This window comes from Pinus tabuliformis, chromosome J, assembly GCF_031772625.1.
Source record: "Pinus tabuliformis cultivar Carrire ecotype Pingquan chromosome J, CPIR1, whole genome shotgun sequence".
Taxonomy (NCBI): Eukaryota; Viridiplantae; Streptophyta; class Pinopsida; order Pinales; family Pinaceae; genus Pinus; species Pinus tabuliformis.
This window is the reverse complement of record NC_142295.1, coordinates 325981888-326007957: the sequence shown is the minus strand read 5'-3', so window position 1 is coordinate 326007957 and position 26070 is coordinate 325981888. Positions and strand designations below refer to the sequence as shown.

At 37.4% G+C, this 26070-nt stretch overlaps 1 pseudogene; it reads left to right on the top strand.

Moving 5' to 3' along the window:
• The first annotated feature begins 1428 nt into the window (after nt 1-1428).
• On the top strand, nt 1429-21577 carry LOC149227073 (UDP-glucuronic acid decarboxylase 4-like; annotated as a pseudogene).
• Nucleotides 21578-26070: the final 4493 nt, after the last annotated feature.

Sequence of the window (26070 nt, the reverse complement as noted above, 5' to 3'; positions counted from 1 at the left end):
TTCAGTGGCAGCAGATCGGACTTTCCCGGTGGTTGCGCATTGGAGTTCCTGATATGTTCGATGGCAGCAGATCAGACTTGCCCGGTGGTGGCACATTGGAGTTCCTGATCTGTTCGGTGGTAGCAGATCGGATTTGCTCGGTGGTGGCACATTGGAGTTCCTGATCTACTCGGTGGCAGCAGATCGGACTTTCTTGGTGGTGGCACATTGAAGTTCCTGATCTGTTCGGTGGCAGCAGATCAGACTTGCCCGGTGGTGGCACATTAGAGTTCATGATCTGTTCGGTGGCAGCAGATTGGATTTTCTCGGTGGTAGCGCATTAGAGTTCCTGATCCGTTCGGTGGTAGTAGATCGAATTTGCCCGGTGGTGGCGCATTGAAGTTCCTGATCTATTCGGTGGTAGTAGATGGGATTTTCCCGGTGGTGGCGCATTGGAGTTCCTGATCTGTTTGGTGGCAAGAGATCGGACTTGCCCGGTGGTGGCTCATTGAAGACTTATTCATCAGAGGATCAGAAATTTTATCAGTCCAATATGAATAATAGTGATGTGTACTCTCTTAATCCAGAAAAGACGTGGTCTATTATCAGGCCTGTAGATTATTTGCTCAGGGAGCAACGGCTGCTATTTATTTTGATAGGAATTGCCATTTCATCGACTTTCTTTATCTTTTAGAATAGTTTTTTGGCTTCTAATGTTAATGAAAATGGAAGGTTTGTGCCCGACAAACCTCATCGCGGGTATTTCGCTGTCGAGAAGCGCCAGCCTCCTTCTCTGTGGAAAATCTACAATTTTTGCAAATCGACCTTTCCCGGTGGTGGCACTTTGAAATTTCTGATCTGTTCGGTGGCAGCAGATCGGACTTGCCTGGTGCTGGCGCATTGGAGTTCCTGATCTGTTCGGTGGCAGCAGATCGGACTTGCCTGGTGGTGGCGCATTGGAGTTCTTGATCTGTTCGATGGCAGCAGATCAGACTTGCCCGGTGGTGGCGCATTGGAGTTCCTGATCTGTTTGGTGGCAGCAGATCATATTTTCCCGGTGGTGGCACATTAGAGTTCCTGATCTATTCGGTGGCAGTAGATCGAACTTGCCCAGTGGTGGCGCATTGGAGTTCCTGATCTGTTTGGTGGCAGTAGATCGGACTTGCCCGGTGGTGGTGCATTGGATTTCCTGATCTGTTTGGTGGCAGCAGATCAGATTTGCCCAGTGGTGGCACATTGGAGTTCCTGATCTGTTCGGTGGTAGCAGATCGGATTTGCCCTGTGGTGGCGCATTGGAGTTCCTGATCTGTTCGGTGGTAGCAGATCGAATTTCCTTGGTGGTGGCGCATTGGAGTTCCTGATCTGTTTGGTGTCAGGAGATCGGACTTGCCCGGTGGTGGCTCATTGAAGACTTATTCATCAGAGGATCAAAAATTTTATCAGTCCAATATGAATAACAGTGATGAGTACTCTCTTAATCCAGAAAAGACGTGGTTTATTATCAGGCTAGTAGATTATTTGCTCAAGGAGCAGCGACTGCTATTTATTTTGATAGGAATTGCCATCACATCGACTTTCTTTATCCTTCAGCCTGGTTTTTTGGCTTCTAATGTTAATGAAAATGGAAGGTTTGTGCCCGACAAACCTCATCGGGTTGTTTATGAGACTCCTGTTTGTCGATTTTCTCAGTATCATTTGGGTTCGATGGTGAATTCAGGGACTAAAGTGCCCCTAGGTTTGAAGAGAATGCCCCTGCGAGTTGTCGTGACGGGTGGAGCTGGCTTTGTTGGCAGTCATCTACTTGACAGGCTCATGGCAAGAGGCGACAGTGTTATTGTTGTCGACAATTTCTTCACAGGAAGGAAGGAGAATGTTTTGCATCATTTTGGCAATCCAAAGTTTGAACGGATAAGGCATGATGTTGTGGAACCCTTATTGTTGGAGGTTGATCAGATCTACCATTTGGCTTGCCCCGCTTCCCCTGTGCATTACAAACACAATCCTGTGATGACTATCAAAACTAATGATGTGGGAATATTGAACATATCCAGATTTGCCAAGCATGTTGGGGCATGTTTTTTGCTTACAAGTATTAGTGAGGTTTAGGAGATCCTCTTGAACACCCTCAAACTAAAGCTTACTGGGGCAATGTTAATCCCATCGAAGTCCACAGTTGCTATGAAGAGGGTAAGAGAACAGCTGAAACTCTAACTATGGATTACCACAGGAGAGAAAATGTTGAGGTTTGGATTGCTCGAATTTTCAATGCATACAGTCCGCGAATGTGCCTTGATGATGCTCGGGTTGCAAGTAATTTTGTTGCTCAGGCTTTGCACAAGGAGCCTTTCACAGTCTATGGAAATGGGGAACAAACACGGAGTTTCCAGTTTGTTTCTGATCTGGTTGAAGGCCTTATGCGACTTATGGAGGGAAAACATGTTAGTCCTTTCAATCTTGGGAATCCTGGGGAATTTACAATGTTAGAACTAGAACAGGTTGAAGAAGGAAAGGATGACTCTAACAGTGATTGGGACATTCCATTGCTAATGGAAGAAAACAGTGAGGAAGATGAAGAGTAGGAGCAGAAACAAGAAGAAGAAGTAACAGGAAATGTAATCAATAATGCAAGCCCAGAAAAGGCTGAAATAGACAAATATGAGGTAAGTTTTCTACCAAGGAGATCAAGTAGGAATACTCGATTACCTTCTAAATTGAAAGACTATGCATTAATGTCAAAGTTTTTAAACATTGTAGAACCTGCAAATTATGAGGAAGCAATTAAATCTGATGCATGGAGTGCTGCAATGTATGAGGAAATAGAATCAATAAATAGAAACCATACTTGGGATTTGGTTGAATTACCTGAAGGTAAAACCCTCATAGGATGTAAATGGTTGTATAAACCAAAAATAAATGCAGATGGGACTATAGAGAAACTTAAAGCTAGACTGGTAGCAAAGGGTTACTCACAGCAAGAGGGAATAGATTTCGATGACACCTTTGCTCCCTTAGCCAAATTAAACACCCTTAGAATGCTAATTTCCTTAGCAAGAAAACAAAAATGGCAGCTACACCAACTAGATGTTAAGTTTGCATTTCCGAATGGTGACTTGAAGGAAGAAATTTATTTAGTATAGCCTAAAGGTTTTGTGAAAAAGGGGCAGGAACATCTTGTGTGTAAATTGAAAAAGGCACTTAATGGTTTAAAACGGGCACCCAGGTCGTGGTATGAGAAAATTGACTCATTTTTTGTACAGCATGGCTTTCATAGGAGCTTGAATGATCGAAATCTGTATACCAAGTTTAATAAACAGAGGCAAATTATTTTGATTTCTTTTGATGAGGTGCTCATGTCCTAAGTGTCGTAAAATGCTCAAAATTTAAAGTGCTTAGAACTGGTTCAAAGTTGAACGATCAAAAAGTGCTTGTCTTCCTGATTCCGGCGCTGCAAACGGTTCGAAAAACGGTCGTTGTATGAGGAAGTTATGGCAAAAAGAAGAATTTGTCAATAACATTGGAAATTTTAATTTTTTGAAAAAAAAATAAAAAAGGAATATTTTGCAGAATATTCCTTGGAATATTCCAAGGAATATTCCCTTCACACAACCAATAGAAATCTGCCACGTGGCAGGCCCGGAGGCTACCACGTGGCCCTCAGATGACGTCAGCAGACACATGGGCGCGTTGTAAAAAATTTTGGTTGGCATGGGCAAGGTTCGAACTCATGACCTGCCTGCCACAAGCCCTCCGCCTTACCGTTAGGCTATGGAGGCGGTGTTTGTCATGTGGCAGATTTATGTCTTTAAAAACTTTAAAATTTCGTTGGCTGGAAAGGAAAGGGGCCAGCCCCTCCCATACCATATGACCTTGGGCCGAGAACCGTGGGCCAAACCTAAGGACCAGCGCGCAATCCAAGAATAACTGCAACGTGGTCACAAGCGGAATTTGTGGGCACTTAAGTAACAGTTAGACTGATAGATTTTTTGGCGGTGGTGCCAAATTTGGCAGACGCCCAGATTTGGCAGAGCTAACTGGACATTAACTAAAGTTAGTTGGAGTTGTTTTAGGCTAAACTGGAGGGGATCATTAAATGGCCATAACTTTGGCTAGGAAAGGCGATTTTGGACAAATGTTTTTTTGATTTTGGGTATTTTCGACCTTCTAAAGCCATTGGTGTAGGTCTTACAGCCATCTGAGGTCATTTGCAGAGGTTTTGGAGCCGTGAAAGTTCTAGGAGCCACCAAGGCCCAGTATTGTGAACACTGTATAGAGTTGCAGGTATCCATTGGAGGTGATCCAATAGTCAATCCTGAAGGATTCAAGTGTTCTGAATCCATTTTTACCATCTATTCCACCTGTAGATGCTTCTATTTAGCTGTATATTCAATTTGAGAATTTAATGAAAACAAGGACAAGCCTATTTGGGAGCTTTGGACCCAACAGACGTAGCCCAGGAGGGGTGAACTGCTTTATCAACTTCTTTTGCATCTGTGGTTGACTTATTTTGCAGAACAAATTCGTTTTAATGTGTTAAACAGTAAAAGGAAATAAATCTGCTATGCTTAAATGGACCATGAACAGCTGAAAATTTCATTTGTTTTCTTTTTGCAAGACATGGAAATCTTTTAAACATGTATAATTCTGAATTGAATACCTTGCATACAAATTACAAGTAGTTCCAAAATAAGATCAAGTTGGTATCAGAGCCAAGTTTTTTGTGCAAAGATCTTCTAACTGTCTTGCAAGTATTGATGCTTACCAGGTTGAAACTTAAAAGAGGGGAAGGACAGTTGACTAGTGAACAAGAGAATCCTCAGTCGAGGAAGGCCAGAGAGCCATCACCTCCACCTTCAATTTCACCCACAAGAGTCTCAGTAGAAGCTTCAAGAATGTCTGCACATGAAGGAGAAATTCCTGCAGACATGGATCCAAAAGAAGAAGAAAGAGTCTTCAGAAAGGCTTTCTTGGACCTCACTGAAATGGTGAGGATATTGTACCAAGAAAGAAATGAAAAATTGGCTGGAGAAGGGTCCAAACATCCACATGAAGGAGAGGGCTCTTCAGGAGGTAAGAAGGATGATGATCATTCCAAGAAAGGACATGGAGGAAATGGTGATCCACCACCCCCATCGTCACCTTCTTCCTCTTCATCCTCGTCTTCTTCTGTTCATAAGCATAGATCCTCTGGAAAAAGTCCTTTTTTTAAGCTTGATGTAAAATTTGAATTACCTATGTTTAATGGTGAAGTGAATGCAGAAAAGCTTGACAACTGGATTAGGCAGTTGGAAGTTTACTTAAGGATCCAGAATATGCATGATGATGCCACAAAGATTCAGTTGGCTTCTTTGAGAATGGATGGAGCAGCATTGGTCTGGTGGGAGGCCAAGACTAAAGAGGAGATCAAGAAATTTGGTAAGGTTACCTTAACATGGCCTGAATTTCTATTAGCCATTAAAAAACAGTTTTATCCTCTTGCTCACATGCAGAAAGCCATTATGAATTGGCAAAATTTCAGACAACTTAAGGGTCTGAGTGTCCAAGACTACACCCAAGAATTCAGGAGAAGAGCTCTCTTGTTAGGGGTAGATTTACAGACCCAGGAAGCCTTGTTGAAATACATTGGTGGCTTGCATAGCTACCTTAGACACACCATCTTGATGTTTAACCCTACTAGCCTAGACGAGGTTTGTGTCCAAGCTACCCATTTAGAGGCAAGGGGAAAAAACACATTTGAAGAGGGTAGAAACAAGCCCTGCAAGGGGAAAAACAAAGAGAAAACCTCCAAGGTAAAGGGAAAAAAGAATGCATCCGTCAAACAGGAGAGTGAGAAAGTGATCTGTAAACACTGTTCTAAACCAGGCCATGAGGAGAAAAACTGTTGGAAATTACATCCTGAAAAAAGACCTCAATCTAACAAATCCAAAGGGAAACAGAAAACTGCTGCTACTACATCTACACCACAGGATTTAGGGGATGATTCAGGTGATGAAACCAAAATTGCAGCCATGGGTTTGAAAAACTTGAAGGGAAAAGAAATTGAAACTCAAGCCAGCACTAGTACCTCAAACTGCCATGTACTAGCTCCTAATGAGGAAGAGAGAATTGAATTGTTTCATGTGAGTGTGATTTCAAAACATGCTAAAATTGACACACTTTTTGATAGTGGGTCACAAGCAAACCTTATATCAGAGGACTTGGTCAAGCAGCTTAAACTTGAGACCGTTCCACATCCGAAGCCATATCCACTTGGATGGATTTGCAAGGATGCAAATTTACAAGTTTCAAGAAAGTGCACATTGCGCTTTGCAATTACTGCACATTTTATTGACACAGTTGAACTTGATGTGGTACCTTTTGATATAGCAGGAATTGTTTTGGGAAGTCCTTACTTGTTTGACAGGAAAGCTATCTTTCATCGCCATGAAAACAAATATCATCTTTTCAAAGATGGCAAGGAGTTCATTGTTAGAGCTCATCGATGGTGAATGCAGGACAGGTAAAAAGGCTGGTCAATTCAAGTAAGAATTTTGTTCTTCTTATGATTAAGCCCAAGGTTGATGTGAATCATGAGTCATTTGAGAATTGTGATCCAAAACTTAAATCAGATCTATATGATGTAGTTGATGCATTGTTGGAAATAATACTGAGAGGGAGGGGGGGTGAATCAGTATTATCAGATCAATCAAACTTTTCAATTTCATACTCAGAAACATATACGCTACTTCAATTAAGTGAACCCGCGTGTACACGCTACTGTGTCTAATGAAACTCGCGTATATCCAGAGATCTTATAATTCAGTTAGCTTAATCTTCAGTAAATGCATCAGATCATTATTAAGCATATTAACAGTAAACAGGTGCAGAATAACAGAACAGAACATCACACAAGAGCCACACACATGAACACAAAGATATAAGGTGGAAACCCAATGTGGGTGAAAACCACCTGCTGCAAGTCATCTCAATCTTCTTCTTAATAAGAAAATCCTTTTACAATATTTGTACTGGTGCAGTCTTATACCAGTACGGGAGCTACAACCCCCTTTGCTCTTGTACTAGCCGATCCATTTACTAGTACGCAGGCTGCTACCTGCTACAATGCTCCAAAGATCTCCTTTAGCTTTTGTACTAGCTTAGATACTAGTACGTAGGTGCTTGCCTACAATCTTCTTACCTCCAGGTACCACGTTTCATCAATTTTCAGACTGGATACACTGAAGCACAACACATAATCTGTAAGGCCACTTTTCATCCAATTTTCATACTGGACCCATAACTATTATTGAAGCTCAAAACAATCATCAAACTCTGAATCACTGAAACCTTGTTAACAACAGTCACCAGAACACAGAGCAGACACAGAACTCTGTAATAACCATCAGATCCATCTGCAACTTCAAATATTAAGATTTACAATGTATACGCTCCTTCGATGAATCAAACCCGCGTGTATACGCGCTTTTATCAAAGACAACCCGCGTACAGATCTAAAAATAATTTCTCATAACTTGCAGCTGTACCAGACATCAATCATACTCATAACACTTATAGAACAATACATGCGTCAGTATGTAGATCTAGAATAGGCATCATAAAGATAGTTCATTTCCAACCATTTGATCCCGATCTCTCCTTAGATCTAGTTCTCCATCAACAGGTGAGATCTCTCCTTAGCTCAGATCAAGCAATGCATCATCAACCCATAACCCTGCATACTGGATCTAATGCTTCATCAGATATTCAAGACATTTTAGATACGCTTGCCTAATGATTTCCTTCCCTTTATATAGCCTTAGGCCTTGTTCAATACCAAGAGCCAAAACCATAGAAATCCAATACCATCAACTTCAAAACTAGGGATCAACACGTCCGCCGAGACGCCAAGATCCAAAACCATAGGCACAACTTCCAAGGAATAACCGCCATGGACCAAAGGTACTTTTCCACATACACGCGCTTTTGCTGAAGCCAACCTGCGTGTACACGCGACTTGGGCTTAACGAACCTGCGTGTATGAACTTTCTCTTCTTCTTATAGTCTGATCATCAATTCCTTGCTGCTGACCTTCTGTACTATGATTTGTCATCAGTGAGGTTTGCCATCAAGGACAACACTTATCTCATAATGCCAACAATCTCCCCCTTTGGACTTGATGGCAAAGCTAACTTGTCACACTTAGAATTATCATCTGATTCCTTTGAGCTATCCTCCATCAGTCACATCTGATATCTCTTCTGAAGATTCATCCAGTTATACATAAGTGAGATATTCTTCTATGAGAGGGTTGCCATCAAGTACAACACATGCATCATAATGCCAACAATCTCCCCCTTTGGACTTGATGGCAACAACACCAAGTCACTCTTCCCCTTTGACATCAAGGGCAAAGGGTGGACCAAGATATTCTCTTCCTTTGCTGAATCATTCCACTGTCCATACTCCCCCTGAGTACCTGCTGAAATCTCTGAATAGTCTCCCCCTTTGTATATGCCAAGGTGTACCAATCTGTTCATGCTCCCCCTGAGTACATGCTGAATCTCTGTACCGCTGAAGTGTGTTGTACATGCTCTTCCTGACTGTAGGCAAGATCTGCAAAAGATGTTCTTCAAGAAGAACATGACTCTATACATCATAAAGGACCTTCCTATCACTTAGGACTCATACATACATCCATCTCTCAACTAAGTGAGGATATACAAAAATTGACTCATCCACCCAACCAAGTGGGTATACATCAAAATTTTACATATGACAACCAATCACATTGCATCAATCATCCCAGGCATAGTGGGGAAACCAAAATAGGCCGTTACATGACCTTGACACCATGAAAGAGATACCACAAAAGAGATATATGACATAGAGACGAAATAACTAGACCAAGACTTATGAAAGTCACCAGCAGCATCTGATAATCACCATTCAGATCAGCAACCAAGAGATCCTTCTGTTCTCCTTTCGCCTTTGTTCCTCCTGAAATCAACACCAAATGTGAACTAGAACCAAAAGCTTTAAGATAATGCCAACAATGCATCATTGGAAGATTATCTGCTCCCCCTGAACCTGTGCGAGATGATCTCTGTCAGACCTATATCAGACTTTCTGCAACCAACATCTGTCCCTGCTGATTTCCTTCAAATCTCCATATACACGTCTGTATACACATAAACAAGCGTATATACGCAGATATCCCTTACGCAACACGCGTACACCATATACGCGACTATCCCCTTGTAAAACGACGTATGCACGTGGATATCCTTGAAACAACACGCGTACACAAATTTCCATATCAGTAACCTGTAAATGTCCTGTAGAGAATAGGTCATCAACCTATAACAAGGTATGTCTGCATCAATTCATCCCTTTGAACAGAATTCAGAGTCATTCACATTGTATCATGTGTGAAACCACCATAGCCATTTCATCAAGCTCTACATGATCCAAGTATCATTACTTGGGAACATCTGCATCAATTAACATATGTAAGTATAAACCTATCATCATATAGATAAGAACTCATCACCATGTCTCCAATAAAGCAACTTTGAGTAGTCATCCATGTATCAGCATTATGTATCTTGAGGTCAAGCTCATTTGACAAAACTTCTTGATATCATCAACAGCAACAATCCTTATCCACACGAGTGCCTGCATCATAACTGTATGATTTTTATGCATATGACAACAGCAGTATAAGAGTGACCCATCATCAAGTGAGGAAGATGTATATTCAAGCTTTGTACTTCTTCTTGTCCTTATGAAGATCACCATGTAAGCACCATATATGCATCATCAAAGAATCATCCATAAATCTGATCTGAACATCAACTATGTAACCCCAAGAATCATATGAGATTTTATCATAGACAACTCACAACCACATCATAGCAAGATATATCATTTAGCCATATAAGAATCATCACCAAGGATTATTAACCATAATGCCAACAATGAATTACTAAAGGCATATGCTCCCCCTCAACCAGTGCCATCTGTTAGATCTGATCATGCATAAGCATCAAAACATCATCATCCTCAAGTTAGGATCAAGACACTTCTAGACATCATACAAGTAACAAAACATTTCCACACATCCTCAGCAGACTGTACCCAATAGAGCAAATAATAGACTGAATCATATCAGATCCTTTTTCTGATCCTGTTCCCACTGCTTTTCCTCAGACTGACATATACGCGACTTTGCAGTGTCTAACTCGCGTATATACGTGACTTCCCTTTAAGGAACTTGCGTATGAGATTCAGGACACTGAAGTTTTACACTTTCAGCTCCCCCTGAGTATGATATGTCTGTGCTGTGCTGTGTCTCAGTACATTGTGCTGACTGTACTTCCTTCTTCCTCCATATCTTCAAGTGTGATGAGGTTTTCTCCTTTTGGTGTGATGTCCATCCTTTGTTCCTGCATTCCTTTGCTATATGTCCAATCGTGTTACATGCATAACATCTTACATATTTCATATTCCTCCTGTAGCAATCAGCGGCTTTGTGACCAAACATATTGCAAGCAAAGCAATATCCATTAAAGTACCTTGAATGTGATGATCTTTCTACATGATGGTCTTGAACCCTTCTTCTTCTACATCTAGCTGCAACATGTCCAAGATTATGACATACATAACATTCAACATTATTCATAGGAGGAGTAAACGATTTTCTTTGAGGAGTCTCTTTCCTTGATTGTTGATGGGGTTGACCTTTCATCTCCCTTTTGATCATTTTAGTTTTCTCTTTAGAGTTCCTTGCCTCACCTTGTGAGCTAGATTCACCTTCAACAGATTCATGAAAACCAAGACCAGTCTTGATTGTAGGAGACCTTTGACTACTAAGAATATCATCCAAGGCTTTAGTACTATCTTGAAATCTCAAAAGTTTATCCTTTTCTTCTAATTTACCTTTCAAGATATTTACCTCAACTTGAAGTTGTTCCTCCTTTTCTAGACATTGCTTCTTCATGTCTTCTCCATCTTTTCTTCCTTCTTCCATTTGTTGCCTTAGATTGAGTATCTCCTTTTCTTGCTTTTCATACAGATCCTGCTGAATTTGACGAACTCTGAAGGCACATTCCAACTGTGATTTTAAGCTGATGACTTCGTTGTCTTGTTTTTCAATTGCTTGGTGTAGATCTTCATTATGCTTCTTGGATTCTTCAAGATCTTCCTTTAGTGAGAGGATCGTAGCTTCAAGATTTTCATAGTAGCTGGATCTATCTTTGAGTTTCTTGATGGTTGTGCTTCTTTCGTTGACTTCTTTTCTTAATGATGTCACTTCATGCTGCAATTTTTGACATTGGTCTTCCTTGTCCTTGAGTAGCTTTCTTACCTTGTTTCCTTCTTCTAGTTGGGCCTTTAGTTTGGTAACTTCTTCTTTGAAAGCACATTCCCTTTTGTTCAATAGATCTTGTTGATCTTTAACTTTGTCTGAAAGCCTTCTAAATACTGCCTCTATTTGATACTTTTCTTGCTCACCCATAAAAGCATGTTCAGTAGTTTCACTATCACTTCCATCACTTTCACAAGGAAATATAGCAGGAACATCAGAGGATAACACATTCATACCTGATAATGATTCTGAATCTGAAGAGCCTCTTATACCTAATCCCCAATCGATTCTCCCACTGTCATAGTCCTTCTGAGATGTCTTCTTCTTCTTATGAGCTTTCTTCTTAAGCTTCTTTCCCATTGTTCCACGGATCTCCTTCAAGCGATCAAGCTTCTATCAAAGGACCTGCTCTGATACCAATTGTTGGAAATAATACCGAGAGGGGGGGGGGGGGGGTGAATCAGTATTATCAGATCAATCAAACTTTTCAATTTCATACTCAGAAACATATACGCTACTTCAATTAAGTGAACCCGCGTGTACACGCTACTGTGTCTAATGAAACTCGCGTATATCCAGAGATCTTATAATTCAGTTAGCTTAATCTTCAATAAATGCATCAGATCATTATTAAGCATATTAACAGTAAACAGGTGCAGAATAACAGAACAGAACATCACACAAGAGCCACACACATGAACACAAAGATATAAGGTGGAAACCCAATGTGGGTGAAAACCACCTGCTGCAAGTCATTTCAATCTTCTTCTTAATAAGAAAATCCTTTTACAATATTTGTACTGGTGCAGTCTTATACCAGTACGGGAGCTACAACCCCCTTTGCTCTTGTACTAGCCGATCCATTTACTAGTACGCAGGCTGCTACCTGCTACAATGCTCCAAAGATCTCCTTTAGCTTTTGTACTAGCTTAGATACTAGTACGTAGGTGCTTGCCTACAATCTTCTCACCTCCAGGTACCACGTTTCATCAATTTTCAGACTGGATACACTGAAGCACAACACATAATCTGTAAGGCCACTTTTCATCCAATTTTCATACTGGACCCATAACTATTATTGAAGCTCAAAACAATCATCAAACTCTGAATCACTGAAACCCTGTTAACAACAGTCACCAGAACACAGAGCAGACACAGAACTCTGTAATAACCATCAGATCCATCTGCAACTTCAAATATTAAGATTTACAATGTATACGCTCCTTCGATGAATCAAACCCGCGTGTATACGCGCTTTTATCAAAGACAACCCGCGTACAGATCTAAAAATAATTTCTCATAACTTGCAGCTGTACCAGACATCAATCATACTCATAACACTTATAGAACAATACATGCGTCAGTATGTAGATCTAGAATAGGCATCATAAAGATAGCTCATTTCAAACCATTTGATCCCGATCTCTCCTTAGATCTAGTTCTCCATCAACAGGTGAGATCTCTCCTTAGCTCAGATCAAGCAATGCATCATCAACCCATAACCCTGCATACTGGATCTAATGCTTCATCAGATATTCAAGACATTTCAGATACGCTTGCCTAATGATTTCCTTCCCTTTATATAGCCTTAGGCCTTGTTCAATACCAAGAGCCAAAACCATAGAAATCCAATACCATCAACTTCAAAACTAGGGATCAACACGTCCGCCGAGACGCCAAGGTCCAAAACCATAGGCACAACTTCCAAGGAATAACCGCCATGGACCAAAGGTACTTTTCCACATACACGCGCTTTTGCTGAAGCCAACCTGCGTGTACACGCGACTTGGGCTTAACGAACTTGCGTGTATGAAATTTCTCTTCTTCTTATAGTCTGATCATCAATTCCTTGCTGCTGACCTTCTGTACTATGATTTGTCATCAGTGAGGTTTGCCATCAAGGACAACACTTATCTCATAATGCCAACAATATCATGAGATGTTTCAGGAGCCAACAGGTTTGCCTCCTAAGAGGGAGATTCAACATGAAATCCATTTGCATCCAGATTGTCCTATTCCAAACATAGGCATGTACTGCATGTCTATTATGGAGAATGTTGAAATAAAGAAGCAAATCAAGGACTTGTTGGACAAGGGTTTCATAAGGCCAAGTACTTCACCATGTGGGTCACTGATTGTATTGATTCCAAAGAAAGATGGCACTTGGCGTATGTGTGTTGATTTCAGGGCCTTGAACAAGATAACGATAAAGAATCGTTACCCACTCCCAAGGATAGATGATTTACTAGACCAGCTGAAAGATGCTCGATATTTCACTAAGCTAGACTTGCGCAGTGGATATCATCAAGTAAGAATTGAAGAAAGTGACATTTGGAAGACAGCCTTCAAAACCAAACAAGGACTCTTTGAGTGGCTTGTGATGCTGTTTGGTTTGTGCAATGCACCTGCAACTTTCATGCGGGTAATGGATGATGTCTTGCATCCTTTTCTTGATGATTTCGTTATTTTCTACTTAGATGACATCTTAATTTTCAGCAAGTCTAGAGAAGATCATGTCATGCATGTTAGGAAAGTACTTGATGTTTTGAAGAAGAATCAGTTATTTCTTAAAATGTCAAAGTGTGAATTTGGAAAGACTTCTTTGGTTTATTTGGGACACATAGTAGGAGGAGGTGCTTTGAGAATTGATCCTGCTAAGATTGAGGCTATTGTGAAGTGGCCTACTCCCAAATCCATAACAGAGGTAAGAAGTTTTTTGGGTGCAGCTCAATATTGGAGGAAGTTTATCTCTAACTTCTCTTCTATAGTAGCTCCTATGCATGCAGTGACAAGTGTGAAGCATGCTTTCCAATGGGGAGGCAAGCAGCAAAAAGCTTTCGAATCTTTGAAAGAGAAGATTAGTTCAGCTCCAGTCCTTGGATTACCGGATTTGAGACAGCCATTTGAGATACAAACTGATGCTAGTGATTATGCTATGGGTGCAGTTCTTCTACAGCATGGTAAGCCTATTTCTTTTCATTCTGAAATTTTTAATGGTGCTGTTGTAAATTATCCTACATATGATAAGGAGTTGTATGCATTGGTACAAAGCATCAAAAAGTGGAAACACTACTTGATGGGCAAAGAAACTGTTATACATACCGACCATCAGCCCTTACAGTACTTGCAATCACAAATCAAGTTACAACAGTCACGACACTTCAGGTGGATGGGCTTCTTGCAACAGTTCCATTTGGTAATAAGGTACAAGAAAGGTACTCTGAATAAAGTTGTTGAATTGCTTTCAAGGCCTATTATTGGTGTTGTTACTTTACTTAAGAATGATTCCATTGTACATGATAGTTACATAGAACAGTATGCATCTGATGATGACTTTAAAGATGTGTATGCTAACTTGAGTAAAGGGAATCATGTAGAGGAAAATGACTATCACATGCATAACAATTTGCTGTTTCATTTGGGCAAGCTGTGTATACCACAGGGGGAGAGGATAAATGTCATAAGAGAAGCTCATTCTTCTCTTATTGCTGGCCATTTTGGTGTGAGCAAAACAGTTGCACATCTACAGAGGTATTGCTATTGCCCTCGCATGGTAGATTCTGTTTCAAGGTTCATAAGAGGTTGTTCATTATGTGCTACAAGCAAGCCTAGCAATAGGAAGCTTGGTTTGTATACTCCTTTGCCGGTACCTTCTAGACCATGGGAGAGCATCTCTATGGATTTTGTAGGAGGCTTGCCAAAATCTAGAAAGAAACATGATTATTTATATGTAGTAGTTGACCATTTCAGCAAAATGTGTATACTTATGCCTTGTAAAAAAACTATAACTGCTGAACAAACTGCTGAATTATTTTTTCATCATGTATGGATTCACTTTGGTTTGCCTACTTCCATTATTAGTGACAGGGATTCCAGATTTGTGGGGAATTTTTGGTCCAACGTATGGGAGATGATGGACACAAAGTTGAAGAAAAGTACTGCTTTCCATCCGCAAACAGATGGACAAACCGAAGTTGTGAACAGAACCATTGTGCACCTCTTGAGAGGTTATTGCAGCAAGCATCCCAAGCTTTGGGATGAACATTTGCACTACATACAGCATGCTTACAATCGTGCCAAGCACTCTTCCACAAACACCTCACCGTTTGAAGCTTGTTTTGGTTACTTGCCAAAATCACCTCTTGATTTCATTCTTGAGAAAGATGTTTCCATTGAGGGACATAGTGATATTGACAAAGCTCGTTCATTCATTTAAAGAATTCAGCAAATACATCAGCAAATTCAAGAACAGCTTGAGAAGAGTCAAGGCAAGTACAAGGAAAGACACGACAAGCATAGAGTCGATCACAAGTTTCAAGAAGGGGATGAGGTATGGCTGTACATTAGTAAGGAAAGGGTGCAAGGAGAAGGTAAAAAGCTGAAGCCTATTCGTTATGGTCCATTCAAAATCCTCAGGAAGGTTGGAAATAATGCTTTTCAATTAGATTTTCCTTCCTACATGCAAATGTATTCTGTTGTCAATGTAGAGAACTTACGTTTGTATGAACCTCCTTTGATTGCTGATCATGAAAATGTTGTTCAGCTGCCATCTATAGAAGATTTCTCGCCAGAATTCTTAGATGAGCTGAAAGAAGATACAATCCTTAACAGAAGGACACGCACTTCAAGGAGGGGCAGTGTAGATTATGTTCGGGTTGGTTTCAAAGGCAGCAAATTGAACAAGGCGAAGTGGATGGAGGTGGACAGAGTGAGGGAGTTGTACCCTCACCTTTTTAACAGGTAGTTGAAGGCTTTTGGGGTCCAAAAGCTTCCCAATGGGGAGGCGTGATCAGGTGCTCATGTCCTAAGTGTCGTAAAATGCTCAAAATTTAAAGTGCTCAAAACTGGTTCAAAGTTGAATGACCGGAAAGTGCTCGTCTTCCTGATTTCGACACCGCAAACGGTTCGAACAACGGTCGCCGTATGAGGAAGTTATGGCAAAAAGAAGAATTTGTAATTTTAATTTTTTGAAAAAAAATTTAAAAAGGAATATTCCATAGAATATTCCTTGGAATATTATAGGGAATATTCCATTCACACAGCCAATAGAAATCTGCCACGTGGCAGGCCCGGAGGCCGCCACGTTGACCTCAGATGATGTCAGCAGTCATATGGGCGCGTTGTAAAAAATTTTGGTTGGCATGGGCAAGGTTCAAACTGATGAACTGCCTGCCACAAGCCCTCCGCCTTACCGTTAGGCTATGGAGGCAGTGTTTGTCATGTGGCGGATTTATGTGTTTAAAAACTTTAAATTTTCGTTGGCTGGAAAGGAAAGGGGCCAGCCCCTCCCATACCATATGACCTTGGGCCGAGAACCGTGGGCCAAACCTAACCACTAGTGCGCAATCCAAGAATAACTGCAACGCGGTCACATGCGGAATTTGTGGGCAGTTAAGTAACAGTTAGACTGGCAGATTTTTTGGCGGTGGCGCCAAATTTGGCAGACGCCCAGATTTGGCGGAGCTAACTGGACATTAACTAAAGTTAGCTGGAATTCTTTTAGGCTAAACTGGAGGGGATCATTAAATGGCCATAACTTTTGCTAGGAAACGCAGTTTTGGACGAATTGTTTTTTGATTTTGGGTACTTTCGACCTTCTGAAGCCATTGGTGTAGGTCTTATAGCCATATGAGGTCATTTGAAGAGGTTTTGGAGCCGTGAAAGTTCTAGGAGCCACTAGGGCCCAGTATTGTGAAGACTGTATAGGGTTGCAGGTATCCATTAGAGGTGATCCAATAGTCAATCCTGAAGGATTCAAGTGTTTTGAACCTATTTCTACCATCTATTCCACCTGTAGATGCTTCTATTCAGTTGTATATTCAATTTGAACATTTAATGAAAACAAGGACAAGCCCATTTGGGAGCTTTGGACGTAGCAGACGTAGCCCAGGAGGGGTGAACTGCTTATTCAACTTCTTTTGCATTTGTGGTTGATTTATTTTCAGAACAAATTCGTTTTAATGTGTTAAACAGTAAAAGGAAATAAATCTGCTATGCTTAAATGGATCATGAACAGCTAAAAATTTCATTTGTTTTCTTTCTGCAAGACATGGAAATCTTTTAAACATGTATAATTCTGAATTGAATACCTTGCAAACAAATTACAAGTAGTTTCAAAATCAGATCATCTTTGTATGTAGATGATATGATTGTAACAGGGAATGCTAACAATCTGATCAAAGAAATTAGATGTCACAAGTGTATGAGATGGAAAGACCTCGGAAACCTTCATTATTGCTTGGGATTGGAGGTATGGAAAGACTCTGGACAAACTTTTCTCACTCAAGGGAAGTATGCCAGAAGCTTGCTGGAAAGGTTCAGAATGGAGCAATGTAGATCAGCAGCAACACCATTACAATAGAACTTAAAGTTGAGCAGTGGCGACGGTACTAAAGAGGTGGATGCAACCATGTATAGACAGCTAGTTGGCAATTTGATATATCTTACTACAACTAGACCAGATTTGGCATATTCTGTTAGTGTGTTGAGCCAGTTCATGTCAAAACCACTCGAAAGTCACTGGGTCGCAACAAAAAGTGTGTTGAGGTATCTTAGTGGTACTAGTACTTATGGCATTTTGTACACTGACACTTCTGATGTTATTCTAGCAGGTTTTTCAGCTTCCGATTGGGCAGCTAACTTGGATGATCGAAGATCTATCACAGGTTACGCATTCAGCATTGGATCCGGGGTCATAGCATGGAGCAGCAAAAAGTAGAGCACTGTAGCTCTGCTTCATCGAGAGAAACTACTGTCAAAAGAGATATGTGTTGAATATTGTAAAACTTGTGATAACATGGCTGATATGTTTACTAAGCCTCTTGGGCGTGTAAAGTTTGAATTGTTTAGAGGGATGCTAGGAGTTCAAGATAATCCTTTCTCCATTAAGGGGGGGGAGTTGAAAATAATTAATATTATTTTGTATTAATGGAGAAATGGTTACACAAGTTGTAACGTATCTCCTTAGTTTAGGATTTGTTCCTAGAGTTTAGGAGTTTGGTTGCGACTTCCTGAGTTCTAGTAATGTACTTAATGATGTAATTGCTCATTTGATGAAATGTAGAGTGTACGGAGAGAGTTCTCTTTGTTTGAGTGCAGTCTCCAGTTGCAGTACTCACCTGTGAGCTGTAACTCCTCCTTTTTCAATTCAAGTCTGTTTTTTATCTCTAAGAGTCTCTCTTGTTCTTCAATATGCATAGCTGCGGCTTCACGCCATTATATGATGCTTAAATTCCCTGTATGAAAGAAATTATAAGTGATTTATTGTTTTTCTTTTGGCGTTCAGAGCTGCCTTTCGATCAAGCGTATTGAAGGTACTGCAGTCGTAACTATTTTGGAATATGAAGAGAGGACGGGAGGAGCGGTTTATGGGGCCGCATGGAAGACGGCGAGGAGAAACGTGAGTTATTTTATTTCCCCCACTGCATTTGTTTTGTAATGGCCTTGTTAGTCTGAACGGAATCTCATGCAAAGGACCGATTTTGTGTTTTCTTTACCCTGAATTGATTTTAATGACGAAAGCATTTCAGTTGGAATTTTGAATTTGAGCTACGGCAAGATGTTAAAACCATGTGATTCATCCTCTAGAATATCGAGGTTATTCAATTTCGTGTTCAGTGAATGTGATGTTACACAACCTTTCCCAATTTTAGGGGTCAGGTGTTTTTATTTTAGTAAAAGAATTTAGATACTCAATTCCCAGCTGTTTTTCTTCTTTTCTATCTTAATTAAGGGCATTCAACAGTAAGATGTCCATAAATTCCTTTTTTTTCTTTTCCTAGTGGCGGATTGCTCCAGTGGAAACACTGTAGCATGCTCCATATATCAGGGGAACACTGTGGATGTGAAGTTAAATCGGATTGAAGCATATTTGATCAACCTTTGGGCTTTGCTGAATTTTTGCATCCCTTTTATCATCGTTGTTAATGCTGGTTTATTACCTCGTGAAATGCAATGGGTAGAGCAAGAAGTGGGATTTCTGTGCTTATGAGGGATGCATTTTTTCACCATCCATTGCATTATTTTTAATACTTTCTATTAGTCAGACCAAGAGCAACACTTAAGCAACAATTAGTGGAGAACAACTTCATTGATTTGTCTCGTTTAGGGCTTGTGAAGCAATATTGCTTCCTAAAGTAGTTGTTGGCAAAGTAGATGGTGGAAAATAACCGTGGCCTTTCCCCTCCCATCCCGGCTATCACAATTAGATGATCATAAATTTATTTTATATATTTTTAAATTAGTAAATATTCATTTTCCATGAAGGTAGGAAAGGTAAAAATATATTTTCTATATTATTAAATTTATATAGGTGATTTTAGCTTAAAGTTTAAGAATCTGAGAAAGATTAAAAATTATAATTAATTAGTGAACAAATTTAATATTTCCATTATTTAAATCAATTAAGATTTGAAGAAAAATTAAATTCATATTATATTTTTGTTTTTTATATTGAAATTTGATTATGTTTTTGTCTCTTACATGGGGATTTAGTGGACAATTTTGGTATTGCTTTAGTGTATATAAGAAGCATATTGTTGGAGTATTTTTGCAAAAATAAATTAATATTATCAATTATATTATATTGTATAGTGTGTTTTTTATGTTGGTAAGTTAGAAGACATTGTATTATAGAAAATGTACACAGATTACATGTATATGAGCTTTATGATGTAGTAGTTGCGAGTTGTCACAAAAATGGGCATGAAGGAGCATCTACCCAAAAAGTAGAAACCATATGTCTTCTTGGAAAACTCATTACATTTAACATAGAGAACGACCAAAAGAGAAAAACAAGAAAAGTAAATTTAGGTTGGAAAAACTTGTTTAGATGTCCAGAAGATTGTCAAACTCATGGCTAAAATCTTTTATGTGTTATTTTTCATTATCAATCTCATGGATAGAATCTTTTATGTGTTATTCTGCATTATCATTTTGAGTAAAGTGATCTATGATGTACTATAAACACCTCTAGATATGCTTTGCTACCTTCAATGTGAAGCTCAAAGTCAATTACATCATCCAAAATTCAATATTCCAAATCAATGTTCACTTATTATTTGCTAGAAGTCAATGGAACGGTTCTAACGAGTGGCCAAACAAATAATATTTAAACAATGGAGCGGTTCCAGTTAACAAGTGGTTAAATAAATAATATTTAAATTTAATTTGTTTTGATGATTTTTTTATTTACTTTTGATATAAATCATATTTATGAGAGTAATCAGAATATATATTTTTTTAATTTATTTATGAAAATTTTACGTAAAAAAAATTTCAATATTTTTTCAACACAATCATGTAATATTGATAAAAAGTTATCATTAAACCCTCCCAATCATCCAACATCACTGAAACTAGAATACTCTCCTTAGCTATCTTGATCAATAAAAAAAATATATTCCCATCTCCACAGGTCATGCCACGGCAATCTTTAATCCTCTATAAAACTATTCCATGTGTAAAAGGATTGAAGTATCAAAGATGCCTTTCTTTATGGATAACAACGTATCCTTATTAATCGGGATTCAGACATAACATATCTGAATAAAATAATATGCAGCTGTCCCATTGCAGACGTTGGGGCAGAAGGCAATGAGATGGCTTTGGAAAGGCACAAACTTTTATATCACTGGAAAACAAAAAAATGTCTTCAGATCTCCTCTCAACATGCCGTCCTCGTCTTTTAATGTATTGCCTCGACATGTGCTCAGACTACTAGATAGGTCTATTTATAACTGTATATTTCTAGTCGGTGCGATCTGTCGTTTATTTCTTCTGAGTTGACCGAAAATTGTAATGGTATATTCAAGAATCGCTGGAAACCGAATCCGTATCTGAAGTTTCCTCTCGAAGTCGGTATTCAGTGGCTCGTGCTTCACGAGGGTTGAATGCGCAGAATTTAGCAATATGGTGTCTCACAAGGGAACGGTGGTTCCGGCCATGGCGGTTTTAGTGATTATTCTATGGGCGCAGCTTGCAGGTCATGTGCATTCTTCTTCAAATGATTGTACGATAGTATTATTCCTCTTGGAATCGTGTTATAGTGCTCTAAAGCCGGGAAAGTTTTTCATGAAGGCCGAGGGAGTTTGCTGCAAAACCTTCGAGCATCTGGAGAACAGGATTCGGGATCACAAGCTTACAAGATATGCCGTTTGTGAATGCTTCAAGGCCTTCGATGATACCAAGCAAGTTTTGGTCACGAAAATCTACTGGAAGTTCGGGCCTTATGTGGTCCTCATGTTCCCCACCCAATAAGCTCCAATTCAGACTGCTTGCATTTTGTAAGTACACATAAATTTAACTCGAATTATTTTGTTGCTAAAATCTTGAATATTTGAATATTTCCACAGTTGTAATTCTTTTGGAAAAAAATTGTGTTTTGGGTGAACATTTCACTTATTATAACGTACCATAAAACGTGCCATGAACAAGAATATGGGTGAACTGTTCTTACTTCTTGTTCTTCATAGTTTTGGAAAAAAATTGTGTTTTGGGTGAACATTTGACTTATTATAACGTGCCATAAACAAGAATATGGGTGAATTGTTCTTACTTTTTGTTTTTATAGATGTTCTTACTTTTCATTTTGGGTGAATTGTTCTTACTTTTTGTTTTTATAGATGTTCTTACTTTTCATTTTTCATTTTTGATAATGAGTTTTAGGTGAAATGTTCACCTAAAACACCATACTTTTGTCTTCTTATTACAAACTAACGAGGGAATGAATTCCATAGCAGCATTGTAAAAATGAATGCATGAATTACAAGATATAGTGTTGCTCACTTTGAGAAAATCCGACCAATGATAGTGTTGCTCACTTTGAGAAAATCCGACCAATGAATTTGATTTTGTGCTCATATGGAGGACATGTATACTATCGGATTTAGAATGGCGACTGCCCAATCTTATGTTGATAAATACTTGTATATGATAGCATAGAATTGCAAATGTAATCGGTAACTTATATGTTATTGAAGCTCCGCTATTTTGCTTTTACGATAGCAAAATTAAATATATGCCTTGTAATATTAATGCATCTCAATTAAAAAAGAAATATGACAGTCCCATATGCTTTATATAAATATGTTATTTGGAGCAGCATGTTGGCAACATTTTGCTCTTTTTGTTCACAACTGTAGCATTGTATGAGTTGTCGACTGCTTTGACTTTCGTTGAAAATTATGTTGCCGATACTCGAATTAGCAGACCAAGGCCTTTGTAAGTTAATATGTTAAATTCCATAGAAATGGCAATCTTGGTTTCTGAGTGGACATCAAAGGACTATGAATCAAAGTTAATCGTCCATGCTATGATATATCCATGAAATTTGAAGGAATCGACGATAGAGTTCAGCAATTTTTATAAATATAATTATACATGATATTTATGTTAACTAAATTTATTTTTTACATTCCTTTTTTATATAAAACAATATTTAAATATATAGTAAATATATATTTATCATTTTACTATATATTCATCAGTCTACTACAATGTTCCATCCAGACTTAGGGACAGGGAGACCTGGGTGTGGGAGGACGTGGGTGCTCGGAGACGCATAAAAAAGATGTGTGAGAGTACCTCAAATTTTAGAGAAATTTGGGAGAGACGACTTCTATATACAATTTTTTTTCTTTTATATATATATATATATATATTTCAAATTCATACTAATAATGAAAGCATAAATATAATGATACATACATAATTGAATTAAATAATGAAATACATTGATCCATATTGATTAAGAATTTACATTCATTTAGAAATTAAATTCATCATTCATCATTCTAGATTCTAGATTGATTTAAAATTAAAATTCATCCTTCATCATTCTAGAATCTAATTAGTATTAAGCAAAATAGACTATAATAGATACTGAAATCTGAAGATTTTGATTAGTATATTGATATAACTAAAACTAAAAAATAGTGGAGTGATGAGTCTAAAAGTCCAAAGTACACAAAGGGTTTGGTTCTTTGATTAAATACTAATTTCATACCCTTGTACATGAGAAAATGCAATAGAAAAGTTGCAATCCATCAAATCCTGAATTCTTGAAAAATTATTAAATCTGTTGGATTTTGAGTAAGATCTAAAATTCTACTTTCTCCATATGAAATCCAATGAGGTCGAAACCACTCTCAAACATCTCGAGTCATTTCATCGTAATGTTAAAAATTTAAGCAAAATGATGAAAATGAAAGATAAGAGAGAATGTCATTTTTACTTTAAGAGTTTAATATTACCATGAATTATATAACATTAATAGGAAAATATGGTCAAATACTAGCTTTCCCCAATCAAAAATCATTGTTCACAAAAAAATTTAAAGAAGAACGCATAGCCCATTTTGACCTCTTTTTGGAAACTCAAGACGGCCACACTCGGCAAATGCCCATATGTCTCCGCCTATCTCCCCAAAGAAAAACTCTTAGGAAAATGCTTCCAAGACATCCGCCGTCTCGAGTGCATGCACCCGACCCTGGGGACGCATCCCATACCACTAGTTTCCTATATTCATCATTTTAATATGTTCTTTTAATATATATATTAAACATATATTCATCATTTTACTTTGCATAAAAGTATGAGAATTTATTAAATTTGTAAACATTTATTTTCACCTTTAAATAGATTGATGGTGAAAAGTTATAAGTTTGTAATTTTTGACCAAACATTTATGACTAAGTATTAATCTCAGGAAATTATGATATATAAGATAAGGATTCAAAAACAATTAAGAAGATTGCATCTCTTGAGATGCACACATTATTTGAAGTGTAAAACATGAAAAACGCTTTTCTTAACCCAAAAGATTTGGGGTAAATCAAATGTTAGGATGGATATTGGTTTAAGAGAGAGTAAGTGTATGTGTTTTTATTGTAAATTCAATAGTGAGCATGGAAGAAAGTGCTATTTTTAGGAATTTGAGTAACATGTCAATAAAATGTTCCAATTATACAATTTTCTTGAGATTTCAATATTATTGTTTAAATTGTATTTTTAAATACATAAATGGATTAGCACTTTGATTTTTTTTTGTTGTTTAACTATATAAACTACATAGCTTAAATATGTTATTTCAATAAATTTTTACTAGATTTAAGACACAATTGACTAAAGAAACATACTTTTGACAAAACTTAGAATAGTTATATGACCCAAAATGTTTTAACCATAAGAAATTTTATATTTTCAATTTCTTTATATAATTAAGGGGAAAGACATGTCTCCTTTGGAATAATGTTTTCAAAATTTCAATTTAATTATCAATATGCTTCTTTAATTTAACTTCCATAAAATATCCTCTGTGTTGAGATTTATCAGATTTATTTTGAAAGTGATTATGACGTCTCTACTCTCAATAATGTTGTTCCATGTTTTTTAAACTTTTTATGATTTTTTTGCCTTAATTTTAGCAACGTGAGAAGTATCACCAGGTAAGATTATTTATGCCTATAAGCCTTTACTAACTTTTTAATTTATATGGTTTTATTAGCGTTTATGGGTTGCATTGAAATATATTACTCAACATTGAAATATTTTATTTTAAATTGTTTTATACAATATTTATATATAGTCGATATTGAAATATTTTATTTATGTTCCATATTGATTTTTCTCTAGTAATTAATATTTTAAAACTTTCATATACCAATTTTTTCTTTAAAAACAATGGATTTTTTTTTTACTTCCAATTACTTTTTTCCTCTGTCAAATTGATCTAAAAATTTTTATTTAAAAAGAGCGTTCAAACTTTTTATTTATAGTTAATAATAAAATAATTTTTTCCTTTTTTAATATGAAGTTAATATTAAAATATATTAGTTAACATAGATGTTCAAATATTTTATTTAAATATTTTTTTAAAAAGAAGAATTACAAACATTCCATATATTCAAGATATAAGATTTTTTATTTTTAATTACTTATATATTTATATAAAGTTAGTTACTATAGATATTTAAATATTTCATTTATGGGTAAGAGCTAAATATATTATTTTAATATTAAATGTCAATTTATGTTAAATATAATTAAAGGAATTACACATCTCCATCTTGTGAAAATGTTGCATGTTTGTCATGATTTTGTGTACACTAATGATAATTTTATAATACTAAGCTAGACAACATTATAACTTTAGTGGCCCATTGAAAAGGGATCAAGTTTTCTTAGGCTAGAATTTTGAAAGAGCTATACTTTTAACCTTAAAAAATAAATTGTTCTTGGTACGACTCTTTGATTCACGTGTTTATTTTGAAGCTTTTATTATTTTACTCATGATATTTGGTTTGTAAGAATGTCATGGTTGATTATTATATATATATATATATATATATATATATATATATATATATATATATATATATATATATATATATATATATTCCCTTGGAAAAAAGTCGTAATTTTTATTAATATATAAGAAATTACATTTTGTAGATGCTAGAGCATATGAAAATGAAGGCAGAGTTGCCTATCAAGTTCAAAAATAGAAAAAAAAGTTCAGTTATGTATCTCCACACAGGGAGTCTTGGTAACAGTTCATACTGTTCCGTGCCTGTTCTCTTATAGAGAGATAAAACTAAATCAAATTGAATTTTGTCTCTTCTAAGAGAGAGAATATAAATATAAAAAACGGTACCATATGTCCTGTGTAGTACATCAAGTGAAAAAAATATAAATAACATAATATATACAAAGTTAAGCAAAATAAAGGGCATATAACCCATTTTCTTCGA